This window comes from Narcine bancroftii, chromosome 12 (assembly GCF_036971445.1).
Source record: "Narcine bancroftii isolate sNarBan1 chromosome 12, sNarBan1.hap1, whole genome shotgun sequence".
In the NCBI taxonomy this organism is placed as follows: domain Eukaryota; kingdom Metazoa; phylum Chordata; class Chondrichthyes; order Torpediniformes; family Narcinidae; genus Narcine; species Narcine bancroftii.
Genome location: NC_091480.1, coordinates 70,432,221 through 70,460,129, shown reverse-complemented (window position 1 = coordinate 70,460,129; position 27,909 = coordinate 70,432,221). Strand labels below are relative to the sequence as shown.

The 27,909-nt window shown below is 43.4% G+C and overlaps 1 protein-coding gene across 1 annotated transcript in view; it reads left to right on the top strand.

Moving 5' to 3' along the window:
• Positions 1 to 6,291: 6,291 nt before the first annotated feature.
• lrrc3ca (leucine rich repeat containing 3Ca) overlaps positions 6,292 to 27,909 on the top strand; it is a 49,968-nt gene continuing 28,350 nt past the window's right edge. Inside the window, exon 1 of the mRNA XM_069905917.1 lies at positions 6,292 to 6,472. The gene's annotated coding sequence lies outside the window, so the exon portion shown is untranslated. The remainder of the gene's footprint in view (positions 6,473 to 27,909) is intronic.

Here is a 27,909-nt window from a genome sequence, read left to right as displayed (position 1 = left end):
AGCACTACAGGTAATGAGTTCCTTGCTGTTATTACATTTGGAGCTCACCGGAATACATCTGTTATTACATTTGGAAATTACCGGAATACTTTCTGAAGCAATTTGCATCCCTCCAGTTAAATTCTGCAAATTCTCTGGTAAAACCTTTCCCCATGTTCGTCATTGACGGCACCGAGATCAGCCGGGAAGGAGTCCCAGTGCGAATGCAGAAAATGAGTTTTCAATGACATGTTGCACTTCAAGGTTTTGTATTCTTGAAGTCGACTTAAAATGTGGCAGGAAATCACAAAAATAGGTTGTATCTAAAAAACATAATACGTGATAGGAAATTTTTAAGGGAATTTTCATGATCAGCAGCCCAAAACCCATAAAATACACTCTAAAGTGTTCAGGAAGCAAAATCTTCATTGTCCAGCGTAATTGCCCCTGAATAGAGGAATCACTAAGAGTTAAATAGATTGGTGGATTTGCAATCTTACTGGACAGGTGGACAAGGATGGCAGATTTCCTTCCCAAAGCACGTTAATTAACTAGATGATATTAACAAAAATCCAGTAATGTTATGGTTACTGCTTACTGAGACTAGCTTTTTAAGTTCAAGATTTACTTAATTACATGAATAGAAATTCCTCAGTTGCCCTGGTGGGATTCAGACTTGTATCAATGGTTCAATAGTCAGATCTAATGCAGTCACCTCCACATTACTGAATCTCTGATCTGGATCTTACTAATGAGACCAATGTTTATTGTCCCTTATAGTTCAAATTTCAGATTTCAGATTTATTCTCAGAGAACATAATGTGACATCGCAAATGATGTCAGGTTCTTTTTTTTTCCTGCAGGCCAGGAAGAATTCTACTTAAAAGAAGTGCAAAAACACTGTACTCAAAAGAGAGAACTGTAAACAAAGAAAGAAATGTAAGCAAAGTGACTGTGCAATCCAGAAAATAAATATTCAATAATAAATAATGCACAAAGTGAGCCAATGTGGGGCAGGATGTTTAGCATAGCAGCTAGTGCCACATTGTTACAGCACCAGTGTCTGGTGTTCGAATCCGGCGCTGTCTGTAAGTTCCACCTTCTCCCCATGTTTGCGTGGGTTTCCTCTGGGTTCTCCAATTTCTTCCCACTGTTCAAAACATATCAGGTTTGTTGGTCAATTGGGTGTAATTGGGTGGCACAAGCTTGTGGGCTGAAAGGACTTGTTACCGTGCTGTATGTCTAAATTTAAATTAAACAAATTAAAGTAAGTGTCCATGAATAAGTCTCTGATTGAGTTTGTTGTTTGCCCTTAAACTAGGGAGGCCATTCCAAAGGAGGATGTGGTCATAAGCTACCATACATCCATATATATATATATATAAACATACAGTGTGTTTGCATTTGTTGTTTTTGCAATACCGTTTAAATCTTATATAAAAAAATTAACACACTATGTGTATATATAAAATATATATATATTTGTGGTGATACAACCACTGGACTGTCTGTGACTACCCGTGCCTGTCCACACATCTGCACTACCTACTGCGGGGAGGTGAGCTGGGAGACTGGCTCCACCTACTTACTGCCAATCACCAGCCCCATATAAAGGCTCACACCGGCCCTTGGGTAGGCAGTAGAGTACATTGAGCCAAAAAGGATACTGAATCTTGTGTGAAAGTCTTAAGCTAATTAAAGCCTGTAGTGCAGTCTGCATAGTTTGTGCTTGTTCACTGCAGCGCATCACACACACACACACACACACACACACACACACACACACACACACACACACACACACACACACACACACACACACACACACACACACACACACACACATATATTCTGGTAACTTATGACGGTGTCCTCCTTTAGAATGGCCACCCTACCTTCCCTACCTTGAACTAAAGCAGCCGATGAGTGTTAACCTCTTTTTTTTTTAACCAGCCAGGATCACTATATTGCTCCAGCAATTCAAAAACAAAACAAAAATGGAAAATGATGGAAACATACAACAGGTCAGGCAGCATCTTTGGAGAGAGGATCGATCAGCATTTATTTTTTGAATGATAACTCTTCAACAGTTCTGACCTGCATGTGTTTCCAGCACTTTTAAAAAATTACTAAGTACCCAGCAATTAGGCCCAGATTTTCAAATGGATGTTTATCATGCCTCTTTGGCCAAACTAATCCCTACTTTATGGGTACTCTCTGGAAGGAACCCAAGCTCTACAAGGACCATATAGTGATCTATTGTACCACTAATTAGTGTATTGTACCAGTGCCACTTCGATGTGATCTGTAGTTTAATGCACAATAAAGGTTTGTTGTCATCACATACAACCCTGAGATTCTTCTTGCAGGCCAGGCAGGATTTCAACTTATCAGTAGTGCAAAAAATTGTACCCAAGAAAAGATATGTTTAAAAAAGAGAGAAATATAAAGAAAGAAAGAAATGTAAACAAACTGACTGTGCAATTCAGTAAAGAATAAATATTCAATGATAAATAATGTGCAGAGTCCTTTAATGAGTCTGGTTCAGTTTTCGTTTCGGAGTCTGATGGAGGTACAAATCTTGTTCCACCTATACCTCTTTCCTGATGGCAGCAGGGATAACAGAACATGTACTGGGTGGTGTGAATCCTTTATGATTGCTCCCACTCTCTGACAGTAGATTTTCGATGGTGGGGAGAGCTTTGCCTGTAATGTATTGGGTTGTGTCTTTCAGCTCAGAAGTATTGGTGCCCCCCTACCAGTGGGAAGCCATCAGCACACTTTCCACCACACATCTGTAGAAGTTTGCCAATGTTTCCGATGTCATACCAAACCTCCACAAACTCCTGAGGAAGCAGAGGTGCTGACGTGCTTTCTTCACAATGGCATTATAACGTGTGAGTCCAGAAAATCTCTCCAAAAATAGTGACTCACAGGAATTTAAATTTGCTCACCTTCCCCAACTCTGATCCCCCAATGATCTCTGGATCGTACACCTCTGGTTTTCCCTTCCTAAATCAATATTAGTCTAATGGAAACTCACTGATTTACCACAGGTAATATCCTTATGTTCCACCCCCCCATGCAAGATTCTAAGTCAGTGCTAAGGCTCTCATGCTCGACTGATGAAGTTAAATACTTTTAATTATTGTGTTAGTTTAATTTGTATTTAAGATGGCCTAACTTGAATCTATTCTACAAATGAAATCCACATTTGGACTAGATTTTACATTATCTTTGCCTATTCCTATGCAATGCACTGAGTCATAAAAGCTCAGGGACACAGTTTGTAAATAATCATCGGACTAAGCCCAGCACCTAGAAGTAGATTGGTGACCTTATTTCTTAAAGAGCGTGTCATTGTCCCAAGATCATCCTGTGTTCTTTAAGTGCCATTAGTTTAATGAGAATTTTTAGATGAGGAGAAAATGTGTTTGCTACGGAATGGTTTCCATTTCAGCCTTATCTAAACCTAACTGTGGGCTCTCTCCTGAGTTAGAAGATCATGTTTTCATGTCTTTTCCCCAGATATTAATGTAGAGATGAGATGTTGCATTGTCCAAAGCCCTGTTTCCTTTAGATATTAAACCCTTTTACACCTTTATCAAATAGTTCAAGTTTATTGTCACATGTACCAAGAAACAGTGACAGAGGTTGTTTTGTGAGCAGACTAGTGGACATCTCATCAAGAGCACAAGTAAGACACAGTACATAAGTGTCGTATTGGACCTGCCCACTAATTTGGTGATTCATGTGCTAGAGCATCAACATCCCTCTGGTCATTATTCATTTGCAGTCCCTCTCCATTCAGATAATAAACAACCTTTAGATTTCCATTATTGAAGTGCATAACCACCTCTCTTTAGTTATTAATTAGGGCACCTTGCCAACAATAGATGTTAAACCAATTGGTCTATATTCCCCACCTTCTGTCTTCCTCCATTTTTAACTAAGGGTATCAGATATTTGGATCTTCTGGTACCCTCCGAGGATTCAGCGAGATTTGAAATATTTCAACCAATGGATCAACTATTTCTGCAACAACTTCCTTTAAACCATCTAGTCCTGGCGATTTGTCCACCTTTAGCCCTTGTGAGTTTCTCTAATATGCTATCCCTTTTGACTGGAATGCTTATGTTTCTCTCTGTTATTTGAACTGAGCCCATCTTGTATCTTGGGAATAGCTGCAGTGTCCTCTGCAGTGAAAACTGATGCAAAAACTGATTTTACATATCTGCCATTTTTTGTTTCCTGTTGCTAATACACCAGCTTCATCCTATAGTCCCACACCCACCTTAGCTGCCTGGTTCCTATTTATATTTTCCTCGAAACTGTTTTGATATTACGTGCAAACTTTCTCTCAAAATAAGTTTTCTTGAGGCTTTTGGTCTAAAATTCCCTGTCCTCATACTTATCACCTGCTCTGGTCTCAACGGACGTACAACCTTTTAACAACACATTTGGACATATATGGGCCAAACTCCGACAAAATCAACGAGCTAGTTCAGCATGGACATATTGGGCTGAAAGGTCTGTCTTCATGCAGTAGGTTTCCAGGACTTCAACATTATCCTTGGCAGGTTGTCTCTCACACTCAAATGAATCGCTCTTTCTAATTGGGAGAAATTCCTGCTCAGATGTATGGACCAGCTGTCTGAATATCTGCCATTATTCCTTTACTGATCTGGTTCACAGCTTATTTTTTCCAGTTCACCTCGGAAAATTTCCCTCTCATGCCATTGTAATTGCGCTTATTTAAAATGAAGCCTGGTTTTGAACTTGTGGTGGAATATTGAACTCAAGCTGGAATATTCTGAAACCTCCTAGGAGATTTTCTTTTAGCCAAATATCCTTGTTAATCCTGTTATGAGTCGACATCTAAAATAGCCCCGTTCCCTGGTAGGTTCTACAACGCACTGTTCTGAGAAACAATCCCTGACTCACTCCACACATTTTTCTTCTGCAGTTGGTCCAATCATAGATTAAAATCTACCGTGGCCATCGCAGTTCCCTTCAAACAACGCCCCGGTAACCACTTGCTGCACCTGGCCTGCAGAACCTTTATTTCCATTCATTCCCCATCATCTAACATTGCCAGCGGGGAACCTGGTCGAGCGCCCGGGAAGCAGTAAGAGCGAACGAGGAGGGAACGGACCTCACAATCCGTTGTTCTCCTGAAGGCGGGAGCTGAATGGGACTGAGTGACCCCCCCCCCCCCTTCGGCGCTGTGAATGTCTATAACTTTCACTATGTACATTAAAGAAGGGGTTAGGGGAATTCATGATTCGTTAGGGTAATAACTTCCTCCTGCATCAAACCGGTCAGTGAATCTCATTGTACATCAAATGTCACGATTTATCCATGAGACCTCAATTTATTAGCAAACAAAACCAAAATGCTGGACATTCAGCAGGTGGGTCAGCGTCTGTGGGTCCAACGGCAAGTTTTATTTTGAGAATAATACTTGTGATTGATAAAACTGCGATCTTTTTGTTCCGCTTCAGAACTATTTGATCAGCGAGTCATTCAATGTGGACAGAGAGAATATTGTATCTAAAGATCAGCTTCCGTCCCCGAGGTTTTAAAGAAGCAGATGACTGCGGCTGAGTGTGGACTGTCCCCGGAGACGGTGAATCCTCCCCCACCCCCCCGACAGTGTAAACAGGAGGCTCGCCTTCCTCGCAGGCGAGGGAGGGGAGATTCCTCATCCTCATGCCGTGCAGCGGTTGGGAGATCGGGTTCCAGCAGAACGCGCACACACACAACACGGGCAGTCACAGGCTGCACGGAGAGACAAGGATCGGCCAAGGAAAGGAGAGAGGGAGGGGAGGGGCAGACAGAGAGGGAGAGTTAAAGAAACGGAGAGACAGAAAGCGAGAAATACAGAAAGACAAAGAGAGAGATAAAGAAAGACAGTCACACAGAAAGAGAGGGAGAAAGAGTGAGAGACGGAAAGACAGAGAGAGGCAGTCACACAGAAAGAGGGAGGGAGAAAGAGTGAGAGACAGAGAGTCAGAGAGAAAGAGAGGGAGACAAAGAAAGAGGGAAAAAGGCAGTCACACAGAAAGAGAGAGAGAGTTAGAGACGGAAAGACAGAGAGAAAGAGAGAGAAAGGCAGTCGCACAGAGAGAGGGGGGGGGGGGGGAGAGAGAGAGAATACATTGCCTGACCAAGGATTCTCCAAGCATCTTCTGAAGCAAGCGAGTCGAACACGCACCTCCAATTATCAGTGGGGGGGCGAATCTGCAGAAACCAACGCCAGATCTTGATTTGAGCAACAGAGGTAGTTGGGGGGGGGGGGGGGAAGAGAAGGGAAGGCCGGCGGCTGAAATGACACGCGGGGCAGAAGCTGCCTGCCCACCGAAGGACTGAAATAAATCGCGGCGAAACAAGTGCCTGTTGCTGCGCCCATTTCCTTCCCCTCGGCGTTCAGATGCCACGGCGCCGCGCCGGTTCCAGGGGCGCCACGGCTCTCCGGACTTGGCCAGCACAGGTTAGTGATGAGCCTTTCACTCAGCTCTCTGGGGGCGGCGTGATGCGGGCGAGGAACGGGCCACAGACAGCCTCTGATGTGATGCTGCTTCTCCGGAGTCCGGGTCGCCCGGTTTGCATCCTTGAGAAAAGTAGGTGGACGGAAAAGTCTTGGGATGAGGAGGCGGAGAGAAGGGGGGGGGGGGGGGAAATCCTTTGTCCCCCACAGCATGTGGGGGTTGTAATGCAGAACAGTTTTTAAAAGAGGCTTTTAACCAGGAATGCCCCCCCCCCTCATTTAAAATTGTTTCAGCGATCCAAAACTGGCATTGCACTCAAATGACTGGGAGACGCGTCCTCTAGTGGATCCAGGTCCTGGGGAACCGCTGCTGCTATTCTGAGATATAAATTCAGACTATAATAACAATATTTATATGCTACTTTCTAGACGATTTTTATCTCATCCAAAGGAGTATTGCATCAAAGAGGCAGAAAGGTCCGCAACGTTAGTTCTTGATCTGCAGTAACCTGCCAGGCCATGGGTCGACAGGCTGAAAATGAGTTTCAGGCGGATGATTTCATTTCAGCGCACACGCAATGGGCTGAACGGCCTCCTGCGCTGTAACTTTTTCCAAAAAAAATCCACTCCAAACAAAAGGCGGAGTTATGCAATACTTGACCAATTGTAGCAACTCTATCAAGAGGACTCCCTGCAGGATCTCACAACCAGAAGCGTAATGGTGGGGCAAGGGAGCTTCTGTTCATTTTGATCCAAGGTCTGGCCCATTATCCAGTTGATCTCACTGCCCATCATCCTCAACATGTTGTACAATACTCTGGCCTTTTGCAAAAACCAGAATTGCCCTCCATGTTTTACTGATATTCGCCCCTTGGAGCCCCAACCCACAAAATGTTTGCAAGATTGAGTCATCTGCACTGTAGTCGCTGGAATTTAGAAGAATGAAAGGGGGATCTCATGGAAACATAAAATTATGAAAGGCATAGATAGGTTATTTGATTTCATTAGGCCTTTGCTGGGACATAGATGTGGCTTTCAGGAGGTGTGGCTACTGGAGGTGTACACATTGAGCAATGGCCGACTTTGTCACTCCTAATCCCCCGCACAGCTGGAACCGTTCTTCATTTCCCAGAATGGTTCCAGTTACGTGGGGGATTATGGGTAGGGTAGACAGCCAATGCTCTGCTGCGTATTGAGCCGCTAGTGCCAACAAGCAGCCTCAAAGGCCGAAGTGACCCAGTGAGGTGCCGTAGGCCATAGCAGCTGGCAAGGCTGTCACAGTCTGCCCCGGCCTCCCCTGATGGCCTGGCCCCCATTGGCCGCCCCTGGCCACAGAGGGAGAGGGATGGAAGATGGCATCACTGCGACGTCACCGCGACATCATCAGCCCACCCCCAGCCAGCCGCTTGCAGTGGCAGTACATCCATGCTGGGTGGTGGAGCACTGCGCTCCGCTGATGATTCTTCCCCTGAGAGGGATCGCAGTCAGTACCTTGGAGCCAGCCACGGCACATTCATGGAGGTAAGTCTCCCAATGTAAGGGTGGAAAATCTCCTGCTTTACAGTCGGGCTTTTTCATTGTATGAAAGGGCCTATTGGTGGGGGAGACCAGATCTAGAGAACACAGCCTCAAGATCCAGGGTAGTAGATTGAGGACGGAGATGAGGAAGAACCTCCACTGCTTTTCCCCGGGGGGGGGGGGTGAATCTGTGGAATTCACTGCCCATTGAAGGAGTGGAGGTGACCTCAGTAAATATATTTAAGACAAAGTTGGATAGATTTTTACATCATTGGGGAATTAAGGGATATGGGGAAAAGGCAGGTAGATGATGAGCCCATCGTCAGATCAGCCATGATCTCATTGAATGGGGGAGCAGGCTCGACGGGCCGGATGGCCGACTCCTGCTCCTGTTACTTATATTCTTGTGTTCTTATGTTTAGTTCTACTCATGCTCTATTTTCAACATTTGTAGTGTGACCAGTCGCGTGCAAAACTTCAGCTGCATGCACAAGCCTTTCAGAAGTAGTAAAGTATCTGCAGAATTGTTCTTTCACTGGATCTGCTAATTAAGATAGTAAAGTACAGTAACAATCCTTGAAAATTGCAATATGTTACATTTGGTTGGTGGATCATAAACATAACATAAATTACCTCATTTGTGTTTGGAGGAATCAGGGAGGAGGTGGGTAAGAATAGGTCATGGGGATATAAGTGGTGGAAGAGGACAAATGTGAATAGCCTAAGACAGTGGTTCTCAAGCTTTTTTTTCCACTCACATATCACCTTAAGTAAGACCTTACTAACCACAGAGCACCTTTGGCATAGGATGCGATAGGTGCTCTGGGTTAGTAAGGGATTAGTTAAAGTGGTATGTGAGTGGAAAGAAAAGCTGGTAAAGACTTGATGGGCCAAACAGCCACCTCCTATACTGTCAGGAAATATGATCTATAATTGAGCATTTTGTGATTGTTCTGCTTGACGGGGGAATGTTATGTGGGATATTTGAGGGAATGTGGAGGGTAGTGGGTGGGAAGGTCTCTGTTCTGCAGGTAAAGCCTCAGGTTATCTGTTGAAAGGAGAATGTGGGGGTCATGAATACAAAAATGTGCCAGTATTAGTTTTCGATCCTTGAACAAGGACAAAGCCATCTTCAAAAAAACAATGACTCCAAAATAAGGCAGGAATAAATTAACAAGATTATTTTTGTGCCTAGTGAATGATTTAATTGTTACAAAATCTTTATCCAACACTTTTCACAGGCCATCACTGAATTTGTTTTCTTATTCTCATGTTCACTCCTGGGAGTTATTCAGAACAGTATATCCTGAGATGATTTTGGGATGGTTGGAAGATAATTGGTCTAAAAGATGAGTGGGCAAGGAATATGGGGTTTAATTTTGGTAGTGCCATAGCAGAATCTGGCAGCTCTAGCTGGTTCAGAACAGGGCCTGTAGTTTACTAAACCGTGTCTGCCTGTCCCGCGTCGGACTTGTCAGCCACAAATGAGCCTGCAGCTGACATGGACATTTACCCCTCCATAAATCTTCGTCCGCGAAGCCAAGCCAAAGAAGAAGAATGCTTGGGTAAAAATCTGAGAGAATTAGGTAAGATAGACCAGGCTTTACTGGAACTGGCCATGATTACAAGTCATTTCTAAGCAGCATAGAAGGAGAATGCCCACTTTATGGACCCAATAGCTACTCCCCCAAAGAGCTGAATGAAGTACACCCCACCTTTTTATTCAAGCAACTTCCTGTGTTTTGCAAAGGGCTCATGCTGGTTAGATTTTACTTCCTATGGATGCGTCTAATCTGCTGAGTTTCTCCAGTACATTTGTGCATTGTTCCCTAACAACTGTACCGTTTGTTTGGCCCATGTAATCCGTCCCTACAGGATCAACATATAATAACACTTATAGAAGTTTGTTTTAAAATTGACATCACCTTCAAAACCAGCAACTCGAATGACCCAACAATAAACTTACCTTGAATGGAGATTTGTAATAATGCTGACATTTATATTTTCATTCAATAATTGATAACTGAAACATTGGTTCTCTTTCTGGAATTAAGGTTTTTATCCAATCAATCTAAAATTGCTGCGACAGAACCACGTTGTCATCTTATTTTGATCATTTGAACTACGTCTTTCTTGCATTACAGCCTGTGGGGGCAATCAATCTCGTGTGTACTTTAGCACACGTATTGCTATATGTGGCTTTTAGTTTAAATTCAGCCTGCTGGTGTGGTGTGGTGTTGCTGTCAGGGTATAAAGGAGAGAGATGGAGGAAGAAAGGTGGATCAGAGAGGAGAAAGAGGACGGAGAGTTGGGCATGCATACACACACACACACACACACACACACACACACACACACACACACACACACACACACACACACACACACACACACACACACACACACACACTCTCTGAGATGAAAGTTTATTTTATTATTCATTATGGGACTGCTTGCAAGGTCAATGTTTATTACTTGTGTCAAGAAGGTGGTGACCCCTTTGCTGAACAGTTACCTTCCTTTTGTGGACCCTTGCACAGGGGTTTCTGGTTTTACATTATGCTGAAAGGACAGCTGTATAATTTCATGGCAGGGGATCTTCTAGGTGGTGACGAGTTGTGTTTACAAATTGGATTGTAACATGAGTTTAACCTGCCAATTTGGCAGGTGATCTACCCGTATACCAGCTAATTGGTGGGTAAAATTTAAAAACACTGCCCGGGTTGGCAAACCACCTTGGAGGTGGATCGCCGACCCACGTAGACATACTGTGTCGCTGCTACTGCTCAATTTGTAATTGATAGATGGCTCCCTGGGTGGAAGATGCCGTCTCTGTGTGTGTGTGTGTGTGTGTGTGTGTGTGTGTGTGTGTGTGTGTGTGTGTGTGTGTGTGTGTGTGTGTGTGTGTGTGTGTGTGTGTGTGTGTGTGTGTGTCCATATGTGTGTGCTTATGTGCGCGCGCATGTCATCAGTGACACATTGACAAGAGGTTCAAGTGTGGAGAGTGAGCAGCTCAGGTTGGGTCGCTGTGATAATCAACATATGTCCATAAAGTGAATATAGACTAGTTTTAGCGACTTCTGGCGGGGATACCTGTGATGCGTCACGCACTCGCCTCACCAAAGGGGCTGGTTGCCGTTCGACCGGTCAATTTAGAGCCCAGTGTGTAAGGGGCTGCAGGAGCCTGCAACACAGGTAGGAAACACGGGCCCTGAGCAGGCCCAGTTTGTAAACCCCTGTGTGGTAAAGTTCATATAGCTGGGAGGAACTGATGAGTTTCCACAGTCAATAGACCTACATTAAAAAAAAATTGCTTGTTTCCTTGCATAGTTTCTCTGAGGAGAATTCATGATTAGGAAGGGTTGTGATTAACTCTGGAAAGATCTCCCATCTAGGAAGAACAGGGCGATAATGCATCATAAATAGTGAGAACAGCTTACAGCGGAGAGTGGCGTTTCACAGGAATTCACTTGAATTGAATCAGCAGCATGAAAACTGTTTTTGCCATCTCCAAGAGATTGGGATGTTTGATTGAACTTCTCATCCAACTAAAACATTCCTAAAGTTGAATCAGGAATAAATGCAAACTCAGTCCAGTTGACTTTCCTTTCTGTAACCGTGGATATGCCAGTGCAGAATTAAAAAAATTATATTTAGACATACAGCATGGAAACAGGCCCTTTTGGCCCATGAACCTGTGCCATCCAATTATACCTGATTGACCTACAACCCTGGTGCGGATTTGAAGAGTTGGAGGAAACCAGAGTACCTGAAGGAACCCATGCAGACACGGGGAGAACGTACATCTCCTTACAGACAGCAGAGGGATTTGATCCCGGTCACTGGAGATGTAAAAGCGTTGAACTAACCGTGTAATTGTGCAGCCAGATACAATTTGACACCCTCTGTGATGTGGGGAAACAAGACAGCAGGGTAATTGTTCTCATTGTGTTTGAATATGCAAACATATTGTTGAGATAAAAAATAAATGCTGTCGAGAAACATTTAATGACAGTGCAGTCAGCATTCAAAACCTTGTGATTAAATAAATGTCCAGGCATAATACCAAGTGAAAAGCAATCTGCTGCAGGAACTCAGTAGATTGAGGAGCATCAGTGGGAGAAACAAAAATAGTTAATGTTTCTGGTCATCATCAAGACTGAGAATGTTGAGGGGAAATAGCCAGTATAATGAGGCCAGGGTGGGAGTGGTTGGACAGGGGTCAGTAAGGGATTGGTGAACCAAGGATGGGTGAAGGATAAAAGACAGAAGGGGAGGCAGAGGAAGTTGATTGGCAGGTGCCAGACAAAGGGAAAGAGAGAGAAGAGATACTACCAAGCAGTTTGGTTAAAGGGTTAGTGCAAAAAGTGTATGTCTTCATTGAGGGATTAGAATAGAGTGAAGGTAGACTCTCAACAAAATATACTTAATGAAGCAACCATAACAATTCTCACTAAAGGTTGACCAAGCAGCTCAGTAAAAGTGAGATGAGTTGGGGGGTGGGGGGGGGGGGGGGGAGAAGGTGAGGGGAAACTTTTCAGAATCTGAAATAGTATCATGGCCAAAATTGATGAACTAATGAACATGGGAAGAGAGTGGGTGGAAACTATAGTGTAATGCAGATTTAAACGAAGCAATAATCACTTTTTGGAAATAGGTTATGGTTCCATCAAAATACAAAACAAATATCGCAACCTGAGGCATAACCTGTCAGGAGCCAGGATAATCTCCCATTAGCCCATTTTCTCCATTGGGGATCTCATCTTCCTTTTATCCTGATCAGTGATGGAAGAGGAGATCAGGGTTCAAGAAAGGATTGGGTTGATGAATGAGAATTTTGGATTGTCAACTGAACTGAGCTACCTCGACTGCAGCCCTCCCCTAGTCTACCCAAAAGTGGCAATTCATTTGATCTTTGGTTGGACGTTAATGACTGCCAATTTTGTAAGTCTTCAGTACCAGCTATTAATTTCTCTCGCAAAGTTGTAGCTACTTGGAAAGGGAAGGGCAATCAAGATTCCATGCTATTGAATGGCCTTTTAAACATGGAAGAGTACAGCACAAGAACAGGCCCTTCAGCCCACATGCCATAGGTGCTCTCTAGTTAGTAAGGGATAACTTAAGGTGGTATGTGAATGGAAAGGAAAGGTTGAGAACCACTGCAAATGTTACCATTGTATCTGCTTCCACCATTAATCCTAACATCCCATTCCTACCACTCTGTATAAAATTCTTGTCCCCCACATCTCCTTTAAATTTTCACCCTAAATGCACATCATCAATTTGTAACATTTTTACCCTTGGGGGAAAAAAAGTTATGTCTATCCCAGTGGTTCTCAACCATTTTTTTCCCACTCACAAACCAATTACTAACCACAGAGCACCTATGCCATGGGAATGCCATAGGTGCGCAAGGGGTTACTTAAGGTGGTAGGTGGTATGAAGAAAAAAAGGTTAAGAACCACTGATCAACCTTATTATTGCCTCTCACAATTTTATTAAAAAATAACCCAAGTTTCTCCAACCTCTTTTATAGCTCATGCCTTCTAATCCAGGCAGCATCCTGGTAAATCTCCTCTGTGTCCTTTCCAGAACTGTTGACAAAGAACTTCAAATTTGTGATGAATGCCTTGTGGGCTGAAAGCAAAGAGTGAAATATTTTGTATTTTCTCACCAGTGAAGCACAATTTATTTCTGTAATAAGACTTGTTCAAGTGCAAAATCAGCCATTCTGAAAGGTCAATCTCCCAGCAACCAAGGGAACTAACAAATCAATTAAGCTTTGCATGTCACTGTTGGGTGTATTAATGGGGATAACACATGCCAGTTGGGGTAAAATTTTAATGATTTTATTTCCTTGCCATTAGTTTTCAATATTTTAACGCGGAAATAGGTGGGCCCTTTTCAGTTAAGTTCAAGGATCTTGAGTCCCTGCAGAACATGGTGCCATACTGAGCAGCATGTTTTCATGTTAGATTCACAGTGCATTGCATGGGAAACAATTCTCTCTCTCCCTCTAATCCCCGCCCTAATACCACATAGATTACATTGTACTATATTTCCTTTCAGGGAGGAAGAAAATAAAATAAATAATTCACCCTCCATAATGGACCAGTTGGTCAACACTAGTTTATGATCCCCACAAGCCCTCTCCTGACCTTTTCATCTCACTTTGTTAACATATCCATCAACTCCTTCCTTCCCTATGCTGTTCCAACTTCCCCTTAAAAGGCAGGGCAGTCGGCCAAAATGGCGCTGTCAGGGGTTTCCTCCCAACCTTGGCACCGAGCTCAGAAGCCCGCGTTTGGGGACCCACGTGACGCCCCGGTGACGTCGGGGCCTCCCAGCGGGGTTCTCAGCCAGGTCCAGGCTGGGAGTATAAGACCTGCCAGGCAGCCTGCAATAAATCACTTTTTGCTCACTGAACTCAACCCGTCTGGTTGTGCGATCCTTCAGTTAGCAGTGTAGCCGCCGCTATACTGTGTAATTTTCTTCAGTGGCTCCTTAGGCTAGCAAGATTGGCATTCTCACCAGTCACAGGATAAAAAGGGTTTTCCTGAATTTCTTATTAGAATTATGTTCCCAAATCTTGTCTTGCCTACAGGCATAAATACATTCTTTGATTCAGTCTTATTAAAATCCTTTATTACCTCCTTTGTAACAACCTACATTAAAAGTCCCCTTCAGTTTTTGAAAACAATCATTCTGAAAATCTCATGTAATCCAAGCATCTTTCAAAAAACCAGTTTCTGTGTCTTCTGTACACAAATTGAACCAAAGCCATTGATTTACAGTTTTTAGGAGAAGGTGCAGAACGTAATCATAAAAACATTGATAAAATGTTTAAATTTAGTAAATAATCAATCAGCATAAATTCATATTATAGATGGAAATTAAATGCCGTAAAATAGTGGTTATAAAAAAAATCTCGAAAGAAGCCAAAAGGAAAAGTCAGAATAACAAATGCACTATATACAAGGCTGGAGGAAAATCATTATATAATGGATATTGAATGTCAATGTAGATTGGTCTGCTTGTCAGTGGAGATTTATTGCTGTGTAGATCTTTTCCAAGATACACTGTCACAAGTTTGAAACCTGAGTAGTGAGGAACAGGAGGACTCACACAATTAGTCTCGGCATAATCCTATTTTTACCCGTAATCTCCCTCTCTTCATGGATCTGTTATCTCTTTCATTCTGCATTCACCACTGCATTTTTCTGTCTGTCTTCCTCTCTCTCTTTCCTTATATCCAGGCTGGCATGGAAGCATGATCATTTCCAGAATTACACGTGAGCTCAAGCAAACAGATCCAGAAATATCAAGTATCATTAAAAGAATGCTCACCTTGATGCAGTCAAGTGATTTTTAGAAATATAATGATCCCGGAGGCTTGTGTTAGTATTAACTGTTGAAAAATACCGATTTTAAAAATATCTTTGTGGCTAAGAGAATGATGACTTTCAGGGGTTAGGGGAAGATAAAACTTCTTCCCGAAGCTACATAGATCAGAAAAATCTAAATTAAATTCTCCATTGTATGCTTAACTCATAAATTACGTTTGGCAGCTTTTTAAAAATCCACAGGCATAGCCTCAGACTCCCCATGGATAGAGTCAAACAGGAAACTCTGCAGAGGCTGCAATGCACAGAGGTGATGGAGAAACTCATCGGCTCACGCAGCATCTTTAGAAAGTAAAGGGTAACTGACGTTTTGGACCTGAACCCTTGTTGTGAAGGTATGAGCCAAGAGTAGGTAGGTACCTCAATAAAAAGATGGGGGGGGAGGGGGAAGAAGAAGATGGAAGAAAGGGTGGGGGAGAAGCACAGGCTGAGAGACAGGGGGGAACTCCCTCCCCCATTCTCAGTTCTTTTTATCTTCTGCCCTCCACCTGTATCCACCTGTGACCTCTTACCTGTCAGCTTTCCCCGTCCTTCTTCCTCTCCTCTGCTCCCTCCTTCCTCCCACCTTTTTATTCAGGTGCCTGCCTGCTTTTCGCTCATACCTTGATGAAGGGCCAGGCCAAACACATCGCTTACTCTAGCATGCTGCATGACCTGCTGAGTTTCTCCAGCACTTTTGGTGGGTATATGCACCGGAAAGTTTTAGAGGGATATGGGCCAAAAGCAGGTAAATGGTACAAGCCTGGTTAGCACGGGCAAGTTAGGCCGAAAGGTCTAATTTCGTGCTGTAAAATTCCGTGAATCAAATGAGTGCTAGATCTGCCAGAAAATGCAAATCTCTTGCCATTGGTATAGCTGTGGTGCCTCCTTTGAGAATTCCAAGTTTGCTCAATCCTTGATACAAGTCCTGCTGGGGTATATATCGGATATACTGGAAAACTCATGGGACATTGAGAATCCCAGTTCATCGACACAAGTGGAGAAGAAATTGGAGCAAAGCTGTCTGATGTAACAATAGATTCTACATCCATGAGATGACTTTTGCTTGGCTAAAAGTTAATGGGAGTACCGATAAAAGCTTTGGAATGAAACATTAGAGTCTGAAGTGAGCTGGGGTCTTGTTACAGGAGGTAAGCTGAGCTTATATTAGTAAAATGAAAGCTTTGTAAATAATTAATAAACATTTTTGACGTCCTGCTCATGAAACAGAGAGTGTTTTCTTTTTTTGTCAGAGTGAAATGAATATGAAAAATGGAACATGTAGGAAGAAAACAGCTCCATCCCAAAATCTGGAGCTTCCTGAAACCACAGCCGTGAAATTGCACAGCACAGTTAGCGTAGGGTGGTATGGTTAGCATTAGGGTGGAGCAGTTAGAATAGTAGTTAGCGCAAGGCTATTATAGCACTAGCGACCAAGGTTCGAATCCGGTGTTGGTACATTTTCCCCATGTCTGCGTGGGTTTGCTCTGGGTGCCTTCAAAATGTAGGTCAATTGCGTGTCATTGGGCAGCATGGGCTCATGATGTGGAAGAGCCTGTCACCGCGGTGAATGTCTAAATTTTAAAAAGAAATAAAATGTAACCTTTCAGATGGGTCTCAATGGCATGAGATCTAACCTCTCCAGGCATCAAAACCCAGGCATTGGATACGCTGATGAGGAAGAATGCCTCTATGGTAAACTTATTCTCTTCCTAATTCAGGAACAGCGTTAGGAACTGTTGTTCATTCAATTCAATTCTTAACACTGGTGTCTATTCCAATGAAATTTATTTCAGGTTTCACTGTGAGCTAATCAGTTGCTGTCATTAAGAAATCACATATGATTTGATATAATTAAATCTGTCTTGATACTGATGTGAATAAGGCTAAGGGGTAACCTGATGGAAGTATGCAAGATGATGAGAGACACAGATAGGGGAGATAGTCAATATCATTTTCCATTGGTAGGGGCATCCAAACAAGAGGGCATTGGTTTAAGGTTTTAAAGGTGCCCGTCATCCTCAAAGGTGGTATAGGGTTTATCCTGAGCCTGGATGGGGAGCTGGTGATAGGCCAGTGGAGAAGACCCTGTACTGGGCTATCTCACTGACCATGTCACCAATACAGGGCCGGTAGGTGTCCAGCTGGCTGTACCAGTTGATGGTCTGACTATAGTCGATGACCATCCTCGGTTTACTGCCCCCTTTGACCACCACGACCTGGGCTCTCCAGGGACAGTGCTGGGCTCTATCACTCCTTCCGCCAGAAGCAATCTCACCTCGGCCTTGATAAACGCCCTGTTGGCAACAGAGTAGCGCCTGTCCTTGGCCGCTATGGGCTTGCAGTCTGGCGTCAGGTAGTTGAAGAGGGATGGAGGGGGTACCCGTAGGGTGGAGAGTCTGCAGGTGGACTGGAGGCAGTCGCTGGGCTTTGTGTTGTGGACGGTGAGTTGGGGGAGTGGGCCACCGAGGTAAGAGTGAGAGGTGACACTGGAAGTGTAATCCCAGGATAACTGGGGCACAGAGTTTGGGCATGACCAGGAGCCTGAACCCTTGGTATATTTCTCCCCACACCCCACTATCAAGTTCACCAAGCAGCACCACAATGATGAAGTGGTCCTGGGAAGTGAGGTTCGCTGGGCATACTTTGAGTTTCAGCATATGGACCACATTCGGGTGCATAAAGCTCTCGGTACTACTGCTATCAATTTTCTCATTGACAACGATGTCCATCATCGAGCGCCCGTGTCTGTGGGGAATGTCTTCTGTTACTGTGGTGGACGCTAGGACTGCCTCGGGGTTCGAGTCGCTGTTCCCAGCCAGCTGTGGCAAATAACTGTCTGTGGGCATCTTTTGGAATGTGGTCTGGTTGGCAAAACGAGTGAGCTAGATTCAGGGTGGGTGGGAGTCGGCTGGCCCATGATGGTGGCGCCCAGGGAACGCACATGGCATTAATCTGGTCTGGCAACCCAGCTGGACATAACATCATTGAAAAGTGAAGAGTTCAGTGCGGGCGGATATGATGCCATCGGTGCGAGCTGAAGTTGGACAATGAAAGATGGCGGTGCCCGTGTGAACATGGTGGCCGTGTGGTTCAATGTCCGGGCAAGAAGTAACGTTGTCAGTACGAGTGGAAGTTGCAGTCGGAGTAATGGTGCTGCCTGGCATTTGCACATGGAGGCGTCCAGAGAGTCAAGAGGAGCTCCCAGTTGGTCGCGGAGGGCCACAGCTCTCCTGATGGGTTTGGAGAGGCATACTTTAGCAAAGTGGCCTTTCTTGCTTCGTCGAGAGCAATGTGAGTTCCTCATCGAGCATTTCTTTTGGGAGCACCTGTCTGACCTGCAGTATTTACAGTGGCAGACTGCGTCGAGGGCATGATCGTCTCTTCCATGTGGGGACCTTCAGTGACTGCTATCGTCGGCGTCGGCCAGGCTGGAGGATGGGGGAGGCGATCATCGAAGACCTCTACACGGAGAGCTGCAGCTTCTAGGGTGCAGATCACCTCCATGATCCTGGTAAGGGAGGCATTATTCTCCTCTAACAGCCTCTGTCAAGTCACCCTTGACCGCAGCCCTCGCACGCACACTTCTCGGACGAGTCGCTCCACCTCCCTGGCAGTCCCCCCAGCTTTGATCATGCACGGGCGCGCTAGCTCTCGCAGTGCCCCCAGGTAAGTGTCTACCATCTCACCTGGCTGCTGTAATCCTGATGCTGAGCAGGTACCGGGCTTAGAGTATGTTTGTCGGAGGCCGGTACATGCCTTCCAGGACAACCATTCCTGGTTCGAAATCCATGCCATCTCGAATAGCCTGGAGAGCATGCGTCGGCCCAGCTTGGTGCATAGCCACCATGAGTTTTTTCTGGTTTTTATTGATGACCTCAGGCTGTGTGTAGATGATCGCCTCGATCACATGCTTCCAGATCTCGAAGTATGCTGGAATGTCTGGGTGCTGAAGGTCGATATTCAGCCTCTCGATGGTGAGGAACTTCAAGGTGGTCCTTTAATTTTAAGCTAATTAAATTGTAAGCACTGCTGTGCGAAGAATTCAGACACACAATCCAACAGACTTTAATCAGCTTAAACTTGTACACACCAGGTTTCTGTATCTTCCTGGCTCCATGTGTCTGACTGTCCCTAAAGGGGCTGGTTTGAGTCTTAATATGGGTTGGTGATTGACAGCTGGCCAGGTGGGGCCTACCTCCCAGGCTGCTTACCTGCAGGTACAGTGGTACAGTGGTTGCCCCCTGCAGTAGGCCGGTAGGAGTGCAGCCAGTGTGGTGGTTGTATCACCACAGTAGGTTAATAGCTTAATCGGTCTCATGGGTGTATTTGGGCAGTGCGAGCTCATGGGTTGGAAGGGCCAGTTACTGTGCTGTATCTCTAAATTTAAAAAAAGAGATGTAGTGGGCCAAATTGCACATTTCTGTGCTGTACAACTGTGATAAGATAATGACGGACTGAAACAAAACAACTGCTGGAAGGACTCAAGCAAAATGTGAGGAAGGTGAAACCTATTCACATGTTGGGTGGGTGATCCATTTCCACAGATGCTGCTTCACTTGATGAGATCTCCCAGCATCTTTTGGTTCTGCTTCACATTCCAGTATCTGCAGTTTTATTTATTTTCCCAAAGGGACTGTGCTGAGCTGCAAAGGTTTCCAAACCACCAATTGGCCTCAGAACAAAACGTATCAGGATCAAGGCCAAATATGAGACATGATCTAATGGATTTCCAATCCTATGAAAACTCAGTTCTATTTTAGCGGTTGCTCTGTGGGCTTTCTTGTGATAAAAGGAAGGTTGCTTGACTAGGAATATCATCTCATTGCATGCAGTTTAATCACTTTAGGGGATGATAAGCTAAATATCTGGAATGACGTTAAAAAATGCCCTGAGCAGGTCAAGCCCACATATTTCTGCAGGTAAAGTCACCAAAAAAGCAATATTTTGTTTTCAAATATCTACGTCATTGTTTGAGAAGTATATGGGAAGTATGGTGGTGATGGAAGCGGTTACAGGTGTGGCAGGCTGCACCAAAGGAAAACACAGGCACAGCTTTGGGGCAACACAGCTTTATTCCACTCACATCAATATCTAGTTGGCTGCTAGCTGTGCTCACAGTGTGATCCCGGGGAGAAAGAGAGAGCACACGGTTGGGACCTCGGCTTGATACCATGGGCCCACCTGGTGGTCGGATGTCATTAGGCCGGTTGCCGTGTCTCTAGGCCATCTGTTGGCCGAGTGATGTACCGCAGCATAGCATCACAACAGGGGTGTGAAGTTAACATGGAAAATGTGGTTAAGAAAAATTTATATCAATCATTTGAAGAAATGATGATTCAAAGAAACAAATAGGATTGAGCACTTGAAAAGAGAGACGAATGGAATCCTTTCCAGAAGCTGTGAGGCAATGTAAATGTAACAAAGGAGAAGGAAAGCAAAACTATTAAAAAATTAGCCATAAATATTAACTGTAGAGGTCTGATAGAGGGCAGTGATAAATAGGTTACAGAGGTTAAATTAATCAGAAGGACTAAATTTAGAAATCTAGTTTAAGATTGTAGGTAATGTGAATTGCATGGTGACACTGTTTCATTGGGCAGTTTTGACAGATGGGTGATTGGGGAAAATTCAGGAGAGCAGAAAGAAGCAAAATGAAGAAAGGAAAACAGATTACTTTCTGCCAGCATCCAGTATGATTGTACCAACTCTGTGATCGAGTTTACTCACCCATTTTCTCTGCATTTCCTCACATTTTCCTCAATTATTTATTAGATTCTCCTTTGAATGTTAGTATTTATTGCGGTTCAACCAATTGTTCGGATAATGGTCCTTCAACCTAAATTGTTAACAGTTACTCTTTCCGTATATGCTGCCTGATGAAACAGTATTTCTGTTTTTATTTCAGATTTCTAGTATATACGTGCTTTTCATTTTCATATTCCAGATCAGATCCACACACACTATGAAAAAAAAAGTACTCATGTCCCCTCTCTTGCATGCACCCATCATGTTCAATGACCTCTGGCTATCTGCCACTGGAACCACTTGGTTCTTTGTGATGCTATCAGAACCATTCATGACCCAAACTCATTGGTTCCTACTTAATCTTCCTTGTTCACATTTCCCCTTAAGCCTGTTTGGGAAGACCCTGTGACCATCCCATTAGTTCAGATAACACTGGACAACAATATTTTTTCTCCAAAAGGTTTACTCCCTGAAAGAAAATTGGGAATTATTATAGACAACTTCAAATCGAACACAAAGATAATTTCAAATTTGCTGTGTCACGTAGGAAGTTGGATAAATATTAAATTAACTTTTTTTGGATTTAGCATGTTTAATTGCATCATGATACTGATAGATACATTGTGTTAGTTCAACTGACCTAAAAATGTTTTGCTGCTAATTTCCGTTTGTACTCAGCATCTGATACCTCAATAGTCGGCCAGCATTGATGGATTCCATTTGCTCTGATGCTGCTTTTCCATGGTCACAATGTCCTGGTTAAACCTTTCACCATGTTCATCACTGACTGCACCAAGATCAGCAGGGAAGAAGTCCAAGTACGAATGCAGAAAATTAAAATTCAATGACATGTTGCACTTTATGGTCTTGTGTGCTTGAAGTCGACAAAATATGACAGAAAATCACAAAAATCGGTTATATCTAAAAAACAATACATGATAGGAAAATTTTAAGGTGATTTTCGTGTCAGCAGCCCAAAATCCATAAATTCACCCAAAAGTGTTCAGGAAGCAAAATCTTCATTGTCCAGTGTAATGCACCCAATGAGTGTATAAAATGGGCAGAGCAGCAACAGATTTTGGTGGCACTCCACACCACATTTGGAATATGGTGTTCTGTTCTGTCACCTCATTACAGGAAGGAAATGGGTGCAGAGGAGATTTACCAGGATGTTGCCTGGATTGGAGAATGGGTCTTATAAGGCAAAGTTAACAGAGCTAGGGCTTTTCCCTCTGGAGCGAAGTAGGATGACAAGTGACTTCATAAAAGTCTGCAAGATTATGAGAGGCCTAGATAAGGTGGACAGCCAGCACCTTATTCCTGGGGGCGAGAGTAGCAAATACCAGAGGACATCTGTACAAGATGATGAAGGGAGGAAAGTTTAGGGGTGATGTCAGGGGTAATTTCTTTTAAAACACAGAGAGTAGTGGTGCGTGGAATGTTTTGCCGGGGTGGTTGCTGGAGCCTAGGACAATAGGGACATTTAAAAGACTCTTAGACAGCACATGGATGCAATAAAAATAGAACATTAAGGGTGTAAGGTCGGGAAGAGTTAATTTGTTGACTGTTTATTAGGTTGGCACAACATCATGGACTGAAGGGCCCGTTGCGGTCATGTACTTACCTTCATTGGGAGTGGTGCCGGCCATTGCTGATGATGTAAGCGATGTGATGCACACTTGTGCATGTGCAGGTGTATTAAGTGTCAGTATGCGGGAGATGAACCTCAGATGCAGGACGAGGAGGAGAGCGAGAGCATCAGGATCACCCATGTGGAAGTGAGCCAATGAGGAGGTTAGAGGGGTTTAGCTGGGTGGTGTTGTGTCTAGTAAATAATAGATGAAAGTTGACTTCATGGAGTGCTAAAAGAAATGAGTGAGTGTATTATTTATTTGTCTGTAAGCTGTGGTAATACAGGCCTATACTGTGCTGTAATGTTCTATGTTCAAGGCCAGGCCAAGTTAATGAGGGGAGGTGTGGAGAATATAATAGGACCGTGACTGAACATAAAGGGGAAGAGTAAGTGATGTATTAATTAAAGGGTTCACAAGGGGGCAGACGCGGCCTGATGATGGTCCAAGGGATGAAGGATAGACATAGATCTTACCTTTGTGGGGTCTCTGCACAGTGATGAAGTGTTATGATCCAATTATCCCAAGATTGCCAATTGATAGATCCGATAGGCTAACTCCCCAACCAATACTACACAGGAAACAAAACCATTTGATGCACATCTGACACAACAATGAATCCAGATGTGCAAGCAAGATTGAGCCTAGGAAGCTCAGGATCTCCAACATTACGTGAAATGTCTCAGCAAAATAGTTATTATCAGTGTTTCACTCTGACATGGACATGCATTCACTTATGTAGAATCAAAATAAACAATACCATTGGATCTGAATTTTAATTGGGGAGATACCACACATCTCTTTTCCCTCATCCTTTGACAAGCATCATTCTCAGAGCTAAAATTGATCATTAACCCTCTATTAATTGCTAGTTATGAAATTTGCTCCAAGCAAGTCATATAAAAAATCTGGAATTTCTCCAGGTACATAAGCAGTTAAAATTAGGGTTACTTTCTAAAATGATATTCCTGTTGAACTTGGTAGATGCATTCAACTAGTTTGTTCTGACATTGACATCCAAACTATTAGATTCAGTTCTAAATGTGCTTATGTTTTTCTTTGATTGGCAGGTCTGCTTTTGAAAACTAAAATCATAGCTATTTAAGTCTACTTTCTTGCAATTGTTATAGAATTATGAATCTAATTTTCCCTTTTAAGTGTGGGTAGTCTATCAGAAGGCTGTAGCCTCAATAATTTCAGATTAAGAAATTAATCTGGAAGAAATATTGGGCCCTTGGCCACACATTCATTTTTATACAATTGACCCTGTCAACAAGAGTTATTGGGAGAATCATCCATTTACCAAGATCTTCCTCAATTCTCTTAAGCAAGGGAAGAGAGTTCAACTTATATAAATTCTGTAAGTTACTATCTACCTTTATCCCTAAATATTTTATACCATTTAGTGGCCACTTAAATTGTGAATTTCTCTGAATTTGATTATAATTCCCTCCCGTAAGTGACATAATTTTGCTTTAATCCCAATTGACTTTATAACCCAAAACTATCCCCCAGTTTAGATTGCAGTTTTTGTTTTAGATTGCAATTTTTGTAATGAGGTTGCTGGCTCCATCAGATATAACAGTATGTCGTCAGCAAATAAATTAATCTTATATTCTTCCTGATTGACCCTGAATCCTTTTATTCTGGATCACAAAACATTCTTAATAGAAGATGGTCAACATTCAAACAATAGTAATGGATGATGTATAAAAGTCATAGAGAAAGATTTTAAAGGTACACTCACATGACATCCCGACAGTTTTACACTGCTTCTTGTAAACTTTGGTGAACCCACAGAGGTCCATGCCCAAGATGGCGATGTTCATGATTAACAACAGACCACAAGGGGTGTGGGCTCCTGGGGATCACCAGACCAATGCAGGGCACCAGAGTGGGAGAATACTCCCAGCTGAGATGGAGAATCCTGGGAGAAGACTCTACAGGGTCAGAGACCACAGCAGCGAACCAGCAAGGGGCTTGGAGGATGCTGGAGATGGGCTCATGGGAATCAGGTATCGGGACCTGGATTGGTGAGAGTGCTGATGGCGAGCAGGGCTCCTGAAGGGCTTTGGGTGTAAACAGTTTCCTGATCGTATTGGTTTGGCACCAGGAGCTCGGGTTCATCATTGGAAAGGACAGGAAACTGTGCAGCCGCAGAAGATGCGGGAGTGCAGGAGCCAAATCCACTGACACTCAGTGTCTCTGAGAGTCTCTCTTTTCCTTCTCTTTCTCTTATGGGGGGGGGTTACTGGACTAGTTGGGCCTCTTGTGTGCCTTTATGGCAAACTACCACTACCAATTAGTGGTAATTCTGCTGTGCCTGCAAGAAAAAGGAATCTCAGGGTTGTCTGACAATAAATCTGAAATAAAATAAACAAAACAACACATCTTGTGTATTTATGTACACATAATAAAGGAACCTTAAAAGGACACAAAGCCAAATATATACCACCATTAAGATTAATTGAAGCCAGTAGCATAGATCCATTTAAAGAGCAGCTTGATGAATTGAATAGATCTTTCTATCAGGGCTAAATGAGGTTCTGTGGGACAAGGCTCTTACTGAGGTGCCTGGATGGCCTGTTCCTTTAGTTAAGTACTTTGCAATTTGATTTAACTATGTTATAATAAAGTAATTATCTAGCTTCCCTACTAAGCATTCCTCCTACCCAATTCATTGTTATGAAAAGTAATTATAGCAATGGGTCGAAAATACATTTAATGAAATTATTCCAGTTAAACTTTATGCATTTAAAAAGGCCTGTGGGAAAAAAAAATCCCTCTTCCTTTGAGAAGTCTCTCATGACTGGCAGAGTTTACAGAATGTTAGCATGGGAAAACTGAGGTGTTTGGTCATATGTTTGGAAGGCCCAAGGGACCTTTGAAATAAGATGAATTTGCAAGCCCCAGGGAGGTTTAAACAAACTAGAGGACTAATCAGAACATTTAATGGAAATTCCAAATCAATTGTGAGTGTTGCTGGAGAGTCATTTGTGACACTAGCCAGAATTCTTCCTGCTGTGACCTTATTCTGAAACCTGGTCCCTGCCTTATTCATAAGCTATCACTCCCTTGCAGTTTTACAGCTCTACTTCCCTCCGAGAAGTGTTTCAAACACAAGAAAAATCTCATCAGCTTCACACTTGATTATATTCATTGACAGCCTACTCTGTTCTCTGGGAAAGGGAGGACTCATGACACTCTGAGAAGAAATTTACCCCATTTCGTTTCCAAGTGGTGTGCCACTCTACTGAGATTGTACCCTTTCATCTCCAGACAAAGGAAACAAATTCTCAGCCTCATATATTTGACTATTCCCCCATTCTCCTCTCCAGTGGGTAAAGTCCAGACCATCCATCTCACTTCACAGGCTGTTAAAATGTATTCTGGGCAATTGGTGATCAATTGTAATACACAGGATTTAGATCGCTTGAATGCTAGTGCTTGTAATATTATGGAATTTGGGAGTGTCTGAGGCTGCAGCTGAATGGTTCCCACCCCCCAATATTTCTATAATTTATTTAAAAAGATCACTAAACACCAATTTACACTAATATTAATCCCAATTTATTCTCTAAATTTCCAGTCAACTTCCCTCCACCCCAAGATATTTCCACTCAAAAGGGGCAACTTACAGTGGCCAACTTTAAAATGTTCATGGATGTTTGGAGAGGGTTAGAGGGATATAGGCCAAATGCAGACAAATGGGAGTAGCTCAGGATGCACTTTGAGCAGCATGAATGAGTTGGGCTGAAAGGCTTTATTTTCTTGTGAAGAAATCCATTCCTTGGTGCTTAATGCAGTAGTAAAAACGCTGGAGAAAGTCAGCAGGTCAAACAGTATGAACAAAATGTGGACAGGTGCCCAAATGATATCTAACTCTTGCCCAGCACTCAACTATTCAAGGAAGACTGTTTGACTAAAAATCACAGTAACCAAATGGATAAAAAAGACTCCATCTGCCATCCTATTGCTATTGGAGGATGGAGTTCACAGGTATGGGTGTGCTAAAGAATACCATTCCACAGTTGATGTAAGAGCTGTGTCCCTTCACTCTGTCCTGACCCACTTGGAGAACAACACCAGGCTGCTTTTCATTGACTTCAGCTCAGCATTTAATACAATCATTCCCAGAGCCTGGTGGAGAGGCTGTGCTCGTTGGGACTCAACACCCCTCTCTGTAACTGGATTCTGGACTTCCGATAGGAAAGACTACAGTCTGTCCAGATCGGTAGCAGAATGTCGAGCACTGTCACCTTGAGCATTGGTGCACCTCAGGACTGTGTGCTCGTCAGGAAAGCGCAACGGCAACTGCACTTTCTGAGAAGAGTGATGCGGGCAAGGCTACTGGCCACCATCACGGCAATTGTCTACAGGAGTTCTATCGAGTACGTCCTGGCCGGCTGCATCACAGTGTGGTACGGTTACTACAGATAAATGGATTAGAGGTCAATCCACAGGACCATAAGAGCGGCAGAGAGGATCATGGAGTCTCTTTCCCTGTCACTGATGTGATCCACTGGGATCGTTGTCTGAAGAGGGTGCACAAAATCATTGAGGACCCCTTCCACGCTCATTGAGACTCTCAGATGTGTGAAACAATATTTATTTATTTACTTGTTTGTATCTATGAATACTTGTCCTGCATATGTATTGTTTGTCTGTACGTGTGTTATGCCTGGTTGTGTCTGTGTGTTTTGCATCAAGGACATCAATGCTGTTTCACCGGGTTCTGCTTGTGCAATCAGTTGACAATCAATAGCTAATGGCTTGAACAGCTAATGCAGATGTGGTGGTTGGGGGATTAAGATCAGTCTTTGGGATTAAATAAAAATTGTTTCAAAATAAACATGTGGAATTTGAGAATAAACTGGGACTCTGCCTTTACTGGCTTTCTCATCATTTCTTCCAGGAGTATTAATTTCTTGGAGTAACAGAACCTATCCTCTCCACTAGTCCAAAGTATTGTGCCTCCACGAACACCATGAACAGACCTTGCACGAGCACCATGCGTTCTGACAAATCAGAAATGGTTCAGGCTGATTGGTGAGCAGAGGGGTTGGGATGTCATGGGGAAAGGTGTCAGGTTGGGGCAGGTGTTGAGGGGGCTGGGTGGAGAAAGTGAACGTTTTCTGCCAGAGATCACTTTGTGGGTGGG